Source organism: Centruroides vittatus, unplaced genomic scaffold (assembly GCF_030686945.1).
Source record: "Centruroides vittatus isolate TY-2023 unplaced genomic scaffold, ASM3068694v2 contig_2702, whole genome shotgun sequence".
NCBI lineage: Eukaryota > Metazoa > Arthropoda > Arachnida > Scorpiones > Buthidae > Centruroides > Centruroides vittatus.
The window spans coordinates 49,793-61,486 of record NW_027121721.1 but is presented as its reverse complement, the minus strand read 5'-3'; the positions used below and the strand labels follow the sequence as shown (position 1 = coordinate 61,486).

General features: G+C 30.9%; 1 long non-coding RNA gene across 1 annotated transcript; it reads right to left on the bottom strand.

Moving 5' to 3' along the window:
* Nucleotides 1–6,033: 6,033 nt before the first annotated feature.
* LOC136971760 (uncharacterized) lies at nt 6,034–7,102 on the bottom strand. Its single transcript, XR_010880212.1, has 3 exons — nt 6,978–7,102; nt 6,610–6,770; nt 6,034–6,187 (listed from the first exon to the last, which is right to left on the bottom strand). It is a non-coding gene; the product is annotated as an uncharacterized lncRNA (long non-coding RNA).
* Between the last annotated feature and the right edge of the window lie 4,592 nt (nt 7,103–11,694).

The following is an 11,694-nucleotide window of genomic DNA, read 5'->3' as shown; positions in this document are numbered from 1 at the left end:
GCATAAAAAAAGATTTTTTATGCGGTCCCTGTTGTCCGCATAATTATAGAATTTATTGCCAACAGATGTCAGCACTTGACTGCATCGTCTCGTCTATCGTCTGTTTACATATTTTTATCCAGGTGGTGTTTTTTGACTTAAAAACTAAATTATTTCATTTTTCGCATATTCATGCAATAATATTGCTATAATAAGTTCATTTATGCTATAATAAGTTTATTTAGCTATAATAAGTCAACGTGAGACATGACGAATCGCATGAGACTAGTCGCCAACTATACCGCACAAATAAAAAATCGCACAAAAAAAACCGCACAAATTTAAAATTTGCAAAAAAAATCGCACAAAAAAAGACCGCATAAAAACAGGTTTGACTGTATATAGATATTTTAATTTACTGAATTGTCGTTATTATATATAGTATTTTTTTAAATGTGCACGAAACATTTATATTTATTTTAAACGAACTTTAGAGCATTTTAGTTTTTATTTTTATTTTTTAATTTGAAAAATACTGATTATTATTATCAACTTGTCTCGATTACATATATAGATTTTCCGAATAACTGCGACAATGACATAGCGCGAAATAGATGCGCGATTACGCCACTACTGCGACAGGTAGCACATAGCAATTGTGTGCGTGGAGTGTAGTAGTGTTTTGCTACTGTATGTACAGGTACTATACATCATACTTCCTCTTTGCAATAGAGTCTTGCTGAGTATATCGTTTTTATTTTCGTTATCTTACACAGTAATGTTTGATTTATAACGACAAAAGTTATCTCGGGTAAGGGTTGATCACACCGAGAGATGAATCTAACACATTTTAAAAATTTTTTATTCTTCTATTGTACACAATTTAAAAAATTTTTAAAATGTAGTAGATTGGTCACTGATGAAATAAACCTTTACCTGAAATAACCTTTGTAAATATAAATCAAACACTATAATATAATATAATGCGAGCATTAGAAGTCCGAAATAATTTAATAATTTTAATCTTTTTGCTGTTATTTTTGCCCCCGCGACGTTGGGCTCATCTACTAGTTATTTATAAATATTTAATTATATCAATATTATTTACTAAAAATTGATGTTTAAAAGTAACATAATCATCTTATTTACTTTAATAATAAAAATTTTAAGTTAAATTTATTGTAATCATTATATTCGAGGCTCAACAATGACTGAGTGGATAACGACACATGACACTAGTCGTTTTCGCGCTGCATGTGCAGTTTTCTATATTTTCTTCTTACGTTTACTCGTATATATGTGCTAATTTTCCACAGAGTCTTCCCGACGTCATCTTAAGTAGCGTAAAGACAAAACGAAAAACAGTCCACGTGGCCAGCACTTAGAGACGTGCGGACACGCAAACAACTACAAAACCTTATTTGTTTAATCCACCGGACACCGATGGGAAAGGACTCAGATGTTTACTTCAACTAAATTAGAGTGTATATAATTTTAGTTACTGTATAGACAATAAATTTATACGCTCCAAAATACTTGTATCCACGTAATAAGTAAGTGATTGTATAACATATACATATATATACATATATATATAATTAATATTATAACATTGTCTAGGATAGGCTTGATCGGCTTAGACTGAGATACGATCAATTTTTATCTGTATACAGTATCAATAATTTACCAGCTGATTTTTATTCTTCTATCTTTATCTTTGACACACTCATTTTACAAACAATTAAAATTGTTTACTTGGAAACAAATCAGTGCGTGTTTCGTTCAACATTTGCGTAAACTATTTTCACCATGCAACAATCAGAAATGAGTTCGATCATTAGTTATTTTATACTGAGCAAAGTTAGTAATTAATAGCCATAGATTGGAGTAGTAAATTTATATTCCCATAGAAATTTCAAACGTTTTTCTCGTTGTAAGATTCGCATTGATAATTTATGCTTTTAAGACAACAAATGGGCGATGTGCAAGAAGGTTTTCAATAGCAATGCTCTTTAGCCCTTTCGCTATATAAAAACCTATAAAAGCAAAATTACTGCAAAGTAAAATTATAAGATAGAATGATTCGATGCAGGCTAAACTAACACACAATAGGCAGGCGCCTCAAACAAAGATGTAAATGTGGCACTTTAATTTGGGCGCTTGCCTATTGTATGCTCCAGGGGAACAATATTTCTAAATTTCCTACTGACTAAGACTGATTTCTAAGGAACACAAGTTGCTTACTTATTTTTAAATGCGTTACTGCCCAAGACGATCTCTGAGGAACTCTAGAAAGGTGTTTATGAAGCACAAGTAATAATTATATCAAATTTAAATAAATTCGAAAATTTAATAATAGAATTTTACCAAGAAAGTAAAACAATGGCCAAATTTCAATAAAGAAGAATTGTAGTTTATTGTTGTGTTAACAATAATAGACGACGTTTGTCATCGCTGTAATTGCTTATGGTAATTCTGTCCTGCCCGCATAAAAACATCTGATGGGTCGAAAATCATTATGGAAATCTTTATTTTCCAAAAATAAATCGTAAGTTTCAAGTTGTGTTACTGTTCAGATATTACCGTGTTATCATTTCAATTGTAAAATATTAATTAGATTTATACATGTAGAGTGGATGGCAGAAGTACTGAGCGCAGTTCCACTGCTTCAAATTCTGAATGGCAAATAATTGAGGAAAAAACTAGAAACAATGAAGAACATCAGTGTACGGTGGAAGGTAAAAACGATGACAAAATTGCTATAAAAGAAAGGTCAATTTCCTTAAATTATCCCGTAGAAGGTAAGAGAAAAATTCAAAAAGTGGTAGAAGTTCCAGCAGAAACGTTTTTACTATGCAAAATAGAAAAATCTGAAGCTACATTGAATACTCAATGCGCCACTGTAAATACAGTAACTGTTTTCGAACCCGAGATTAAATTTTTAGAAAAACCAAGAATTAGTGAAGAAGAAAAAAAACGTAGAGCTGCGGAAGACTTAAAGAAGAAATTAAAGTTAGGGCTGTTTGGTGGCGATAGCGCTGCCATTGCATTGCTGTATGACAGTGCCACAGCTAGAAACAAATGTAGCATGACATGTGATGTAAATGAAAATGATACAAAAGTAATAGAACAGCATAAAAATTTTCCATTTATAACAAAAGAAAAATGTGTAATGTCTACGTCGTCCCGTGCTGTTACATCAAGAGAAGATTAAACCAAAACATAAAAAACATTTATTTCCACACAGGTAATTGAACAATATATATACTTTTTTTCAATATTTTTTCTTTTTGTGATTCCGTGGTTTAGTGGATAGGACTGGTAGTTAGTCACGGGTTCGTTCCATGATAACGGGATTACCACGTCTATAGTGGGCGATTTCCCGTAGAAAATCTTCCCTGGAAAAATGCCCCATGGCCTGGCTTGGTTCGGTTTGATGAAATACGGCAACGCATTGGCGATTTGCCAAGGTGGATGGCTTTCTGGAGGATCGCGTTTCGATTGCGTTGCATTAACCTTTTTCCCTTGTGGGAAAGCTTCCTAAACATACTCATCATGATATCGGCCAGACCCAAATTGGTGCAAGCGAGTGGTGAGAATACAGATATGGTGTTCATCGTATCTATGATTGACACTCAGGGGCAGATTTACATAGGGTGCAATAGGGCTTAAGCCCTTGGCTTTCCAGTATCAAGGGCTCACAAAAATTGAATTATTTTCATAAATTTTTAATACTTTTTAATTAATAATGAACCCTTATCGTATAGAAAAAAATAGTTAATATTAATAATATAATAATGATGATAATTTATAGTATTATTTGTATTAACAAAAAAGTGTGGATTCGCCTTTGTGATTTGTTATCCATTCGGTCGTCCGTTGTACAGTCAATATTAAAACTGATGATAAATATAAAGCAATATTATCTTGACGATATCTAATTTTTAAATTTAATTTAATACACATGAATCATAATTTGAACGTGTCTAAGTGAAAATATTTAATTTTGAATACAGTGCAAAGATTCTCTTACAAGTCATATGCCGAAGTCTTTTCTGTATGTTTACAACTCAGGAAAAAAGATACGCACTGTGAAGGAATCACAAAACGTTAACGATACAGGGAAGAATAGAGAAGAAAGTAAAGAAAAATTCAAAGAAAATCAGTTAATTAATTCACGAAATATGAAAAAAATTACTTATTTCAATTACGTATAAATGATCATGAAAAGTTTTAACATATTGTAATGTTTGAAATGGTAAAACACTTGTGATTACGTTCCTCTAACGAATATAAATGAATATATTTCATCACTGAATAAAATTGTTATTAATTTTTAAACCTTTTGCACAAATTTCCGAAATAAATAAACTTTTAACTTTAAATTTCGAATATAAGTTTACATTTTTAATAAATATAATTGTTTTTCAATTGATTGTTCACCACCCCAACATATTAAAATTATACATTCGATTATATTTTATCACCACTATAGAAAGACCTGATCTTAAATAAGGTTGACCAGTATTAATATGTGATGTATCTCCAGTAGTATCAGACATACTGAAGATTTTACTGGTTATTAGCATTTATAATTTTTTATAAAACCCATCTCTACGCTCAAAATTAATCTCTTTGCCACTTTATAATAATTAATAATATAAAAAGCTTTTTAATAGAATATCATAACCGATGGTGGACACCACAAACATGCTTGTAAATACTTTTTGCCGAAATTAAAAGCATTTTCAACGACGTTTCATGTCTTATTTCGGTTTAACAATATTGCATATAGCGCCATACCCCTTTTGTGGTGAGTTTTTGAACTATGTTTTTTTGAGGGAAAATAAAATCCCATGAACGTCCTGTAAACTATTACTAAGTTTCATAACATTCTGTTTAGTAGTTTATGGCAATTTCAAGTGGAACTTTAATTATAATTACCGTGTATATTGCATGAAATACTACTAAAGTTATTACGTACAGGAATATATACGTTAAGAACAATGAGTGACTTCCATTCTTGATATGACTTATTGTATAACCTACTCAACCCTATCTTTAGAAATTAAGCATTTTGCCATTTTATAATAGTTAATATAATTTTCAAATAAAATATCATAACAAATGTCGCTACATAAAGTTTTAAATGTTTTTGCCGGAAAAGTTACACAACTCGATACTGGATTACTTAATGTGCTCGAAGTTCTCACGATCATCATCCTTAAAGACAAACGCATGAGTTTATATTATGTATTATGCGTATATAGAAATTTTACATACGATACGAGTAAAGACTACTCTGTGGACAAAAGGAAGAAAGACATGAAAGCAATCTCGTTACTGTCTAATACTACATAATGTTCTATATGTCTCCAATACCTGAAAGGAAAACAGACTGTTTATTTACGTCTTCAAACTGCAACTGAAAATGCTTGAAAAGCCTCTTATGTCTCCCTCTCAGCATTCGTATGCGGTTATATCCGATTAGACTTCTGATAAACAGTTGATTTCACGACGTGCAGTTAATGGTTCTCACGTTAAGAATTCTAATTCTTTCAGATCTGTTATTTTCTATTCGAAAAAAAAAATATTTTTGGACCGAAATAATGAAAACCAAAATAATCTTAATTCAAATTTTGTATTTGGAAAATGATTATGAACAAAACAAGCATGGGAAATCGAATTTTCGATTGAATTTTTAGCTGATTTCATTAGCGAGTGATTTGTTTAGGAATATGAAAGTAGTTGAAACTTTGATCAAAGTTCATTTCATAATCCTTTATTAAATAAATTTGTCATTACATTTTGATACATCAGCATGACTTTACATTATTCTTTACATACTTTTCAGAAAATTTTACACATTTGTATAAAAAGATTAAGAACTATTACAGATATAAAACATTAAGTCCTACAGAACATTTGTCTTAAAAATTCATTGCGTATATTTTTAAAAGAATAGTGTAGATCTCTCCTGAATATTTTAGAGCATTATTATTATTTGAATGAGGGTTGCAACTCTTCTTCGTGGTAGAACGGAAGTGGTGTAAGATGCTTTACTTTTTGCTTTCTTGCTATGGAAACATCGCAAATACCTGTCAGAGCCCACTGCGATGTGTAGTGAAATATAGAAATTTGAAGAATCATCAGAACTACGTTGAAGAAATCGTGACCAATGGAATTTGTACAAGGAAAAAATGCAATCCTAAAATGCAAATACCACATCAAAAACAAACTAAACTAAAGAAAATATGCACTGTTTAATATACAATTAGGGGGAACATGTGACTGATATTATTGAGAAGTAGCAAAGAATTCCCTAATATCAGTAACTATGTTGATTCTATGCCAGACAGATATACAGCATTTTCAGCCGTTCACGGATACACACTCTGCCAAAGTCAGCACAAAAATCTAAAAAAAGTCATTCTATGTGGTCGTGCAGGTGCACATATTGTTGCATATTGCAACTACTGCCAAAAATAAAATGCATTTTTCACATATTCAGATATATTTTACTGAATCCTACCTAAATAACATGAGACATTCACAATGGTTCGTCTGACATGATCTTCTATGCAAATATGTCTTGTTCCCCTAATCGTTTTAACCAGTGTACAGACTTACTTTATACGTCTCAACACTTCAGTAATCCATAATAAAGAAATAGTCAGCGAGAACAACAGGAGAACGTCTACCGTGAACAGACCGTTATACACAGTCAAGAGGTGATGGCTTGTGATTAACACTGCAATGTTAATCATACATAAAACGGTGGAAAGAAACATCTGAAAAAGATATAAATGAAACGGATAAAAATATATTTTTATACACAATCACGACATACATGAAAACACGAAAACAATACTTCTACCATATAGAAAAAGTATAACACTAATCACGTATTCATTTTTCCCTATCTTATTATATTAATTTATTAACTTTAAGTAATTTGAACTAAACTCTGAAATGCGGTGCCATATTTCAATACTTACTTTGTAAGTTCGAGGACCTGAATTAAACAAGTAGAAAACATAAAATTCCAATAATAATTGCATAAAATGATCAAAAGACTCCATCTTGTAAACAGTTTAAAGTTAACCTCTTGACAAAATTCGCAAGATACGCTTAAAAAAAAGAATTGATACGATGCTTTTATATGCCAATGTGGTAGATTATGCAAAATGTTTTGTAATCTCTTTCTCAGATTATTGCTTATCTTTACATAAAATCGACATTAAAATTTCCTGAAATCTATATATAAAATATATTATTTACTTAATATAAATTTAAAATATTTATTTATTGCCTTAATTTTAAGAAAGTAATTTTTATATAATTAACTTACAATAACTTTATAAAAATTCACCAGCGAGACCACAAAACTAAGACTGTGTATATCGCTTCAGATCCCTGTTAGAATCTTTAGTAATTTCTTTAACTTGACGATTTCTAATTTTTAAATTTAATTTAAGCCACATGAATAATAATTTGAACATTTCTTAGTGAAAATCTTTAATTTTGAATAGTGCAAACATTTTCTTAAAAGTCATGAGCCGGAATCTTCTCTATATGTTTACAACTAAAAAAAAAAATAATAATAATAATAAATATGCACTGTGAGGGAACCACAAAACGATAACGATACAGGAAAGAATAGGGAAGAAAGTAAAGAAAAATTCACAGAAAATCAGTTAATTAATTCACAAAATACGGAAAAATTTACTTATTTCAATTATGTATAAATGATCATAAAAAGTTTTAACATTTCGTAATGTTTGAAATGGTAAAACACTTGTGATTACGTTCCTCTAACGACGATATATGAATATATTTCATCACTGAATAAAATTGTTATTAATTTTTAAACCTTTTGCACTAATTTCCGGAATAAACAAACTTTTAACTTTAAATTTCGAATATAAGTTTACATTTTTAAACAGATGAGAACATCAAAAATACTACTTTTGCAGCATTATTTCTGGTGTGATTTTTTATTACTTTGATGTCAACGCCATATTTATCGAATAGAATTTCCATGCGATCCTTCTGGTCATATGGAGGTTGTGGCCTCCGAAATTCATATCTTAACAGGTTACGCGACGGCCTATTCGGCAAATGAAGAGCTCTGAAACTTTAATATAACTGCTATTTAACTATTCAATTAACGTCCATCAACACGTCAGACATTGCTTCACTATGCAATATGTAATTCATTGACTCTAAATACTTATGCTCCTGTAAAGTGGAACGCCTAAAACCACGTTTTAACTAGAAAAACAGTAACATAGTTGCCGAATCCTATCCATAATTATGAGTCAATTAAGAGAATAAGGCAATTTAAATGTAGAGTAATATGCTGAGGCTATTATTAAAATTTGTAAGTCAATTAGGAAATAAATAATTATTTATTTTAAACACTACGCATAATTACGTGCCATTTTTACTTTTTAAATCAAATTATTACAATTTACTAAATGATAAAGCTAAAATTCTCATCTTAAATTAGAATAAGAAAAATTAATAGACGAGCGTAACATCGCGATGTAAACTAATTTGCATAAATTAAACGCATGTAAATGTTGTTTGAAAAGAAAATAATGAAAATAAAACTTTATTGAATTTTCTCAGTAATTTTGTTTCGATATTTTTATTATACGAGGTAGATATTTGCATAATATTTGCACACGTGTAACCACGTTGAGAACAAAGGTGACTGGACGATTCTTTCTCTGCTAAATCCTGCAAAGAACGACAACGCGACAAGAAACAATTTGCTGGTGTTCGGTGTAAAGAAGAAAATTAATAATTATGAAAATATTTCCAAAAGACTTTAGTAAAATGAAAAGTGTAGTGATAAATGCAACACTGTCTTACGAAGAAGCAGCTCGGAGTCTATTAAGTGTTATCGATAACGTACGCCTTAATTCCAACATCACAGTGGATCTTTACACGACTCAAGTATCTGACTTATGTATCAAATAAGTTTATGAAAAATAATTATTGTATAACAATTCTTCCTGTATAATGAGGTTTTTTACATTGTTTTTGTGTTTCAAATGTGAATAGATTATGTTAGTGCTTTCCTTTTTCCACAGATCGTTAGGCTTTCTACATGCTTCTTGATAATTCCCATTATATATCTTATTGGTCATGTATGTGTGCGTAAAACAACGAGAGACGTAGGAAAATTTCTGAAATTTACTTTTTTTATTTATTCCTTCACAATATTCCTGTATATTTATGCTGGTCTGATGTATATTTGGTAGTATATTTCCCCTTTTTTTAATACCTCTTTTGAACGTTTTTTACTGTTCTAATTACATTGCTTTTTCTTTATTGTAGGATGTATTCATGGAAAACTATGGAGAATGTGGAAGGAGAAAGTTAATCCCGACGTTCTTCGTAAAATTAGTGAAAACCAACTGCTTCGATGATTTTTGTGCATGAGACTTCTAGTAATTTTAATGACGTATAATGTGTATTATAATTCCTTTTTAACATTTTAATATATTTTTTAAAAAATGTGAAGAATATTTCAGATAAAATAATGTTTTTTCGCAGTAGAGCAAAGCACTTTTGTACATTTCATCCTTTTTACTTCATGTATGACAACAACAAACTATTAAAAATATGATCGCAAACATGCATCTTTAGATTCGGGACCATTTTTCAAACGAATATTAGGAAAGCAACACAGTATTTGTCATTTAAAATATTTTAAAATTAGGCTGCAATTTCAAAATTGCAGACTTGCAAATTCCCACTTGGTGCCTCTATAATTCGTTAAGCTCGAGAACGGATCAATTAGATAGTAATTCAGACTAGACCTAGAAAAATTAGCGACCAGAATCCTCAACTGACTATATTCGAACTTCCGAGCTAGACCGGAAGTCACATGATTTCCATATTTTCTCGACAATGGAGTTAATGTACCAGTCGATCACCAGAAGCAGTATGGTACACAGAGGCGAGGCATTGCTACAATCGGGACCAGATATAGAAAGACTAATTTAAATAATAAAATATGATTAAAAATTGCAGCTGGGCATAGGAATAAATGGACCTCATCACAATAACTGTATCCATTTATACTGTCCTCCATAACAGAGCGATCCGGCAAAAATTAACTTTTCCATATTTTTACATTTTTGGGCTCTTTGAAACGTCGAGAAATGCGAAAAATTTCGGGGGTAATTTCTCTGTGTGCGTGTGAAGCACGTTTTTCTTTACCGAAGCACGATTTTTTTGAAGTTTAATAACTCCCGTGCATTTTGTCGGAAATTTCTGAAATTATGCAGGCAGGATTGTTTATTGGGGAATTGATGCTGTTAAATTTTGGTGATTGAAGGTCGAAGTGATGTGGAGATAGTGTGTATATCCAGTATGGTCGGACTTAATGGGGATTTTACTCGTTATTAGCCTTTACAAAATTTATCCCTACAATGAAATTAAGATTTTTGTAATTTTATAATAGTCAAAGATATAAACATTTTAAAAATCTGATAACAGATGGCGCCAGCAAAATTTTAAATGTTGCCGGAAGAGTTGAGCAACTCGTTGCTGGTTTATTTATTTTTAATTTTCTGCACGAGGTGCTCCGAAAATTTTACGTTTTACCACGAACCAAAAATTTTTTAGAACTGGACTTATGGTCATAAACAGTTCATAAAGTTGGATCCCTACACAATATTAAGCGAGCTAACGTCTATTTTCTTACAGAAAGTAGATGTCTTAGATGTCCTATGAGGTTGCCTCTTCACACGTACAGATACAATCCCATCTCTACGGCTCTCTAAGTATTTATTATTCATTGGATTTGACATTTCTGCAGATGATCGTAATTTCATTTTAATTCCTATTGTTAGTTAATTTGCAATAAATAATTTAAACAATATTTTAATTATTTAAGAATTATTGGAAAAGGAAGCAGATATGGCTCGTAAATCATTCTTGAAATCTTTATTTTCTAGAAGTAAAACGTGAGTAATCAATATGACTTTCACAATTATCAACTTTATAAATTCGAAACTATTTATGCAGCGAAACTGCCGCCAAGTCTGAAAGAGTTTCCTCTTCTTCTGCTAACGACTCAGAATCACAGGCGCTTAATAGCGAGAGAGAAACACATCGAAAACAGTCAATACTGGAAGCAAAATTGAATCAAAATGATAAACCAATTTCATTAAACTACACTGATATAGGGCAAAAACAAATTAAGAACGTGGAAGAAGCTTCAGCAGAGATGTTTTTCGTACGCAAAGAGGAAACAGCAAATGTTACGATGAATTTTCATTGTGCCACTGTAAGTACCATAACTGTTTTAGAGCCTGAGATTTAAAATATGAAAGAAAGAAAAGTTGATGACGAAGAAAAACAATTGAAATTAGGCCTGTATGGTAAGTCTAATAGGACATTTCTATACGACGATGCCGATTCTCGGCAGGAATCATTCGTTAATATTAATGAAATCCACGTACAGATGACAGAAGATTGTGTGAATCTTTCTGATTCTGTACAGAAATCTGATTCACAAATTATTGAAAAAGAGAATAATCGTAGAAATCTGGAAGTACATAATTATTTTGACAGTTCAGAAGTATTCGCTGAACAGACTACATTGTTAAACGAAAGAGATGAAACATTTCGTTTATTTCAGGTGAACCTTCATTATAATAAAAATGAGAAATTCTACATTTAACACGTTAAATA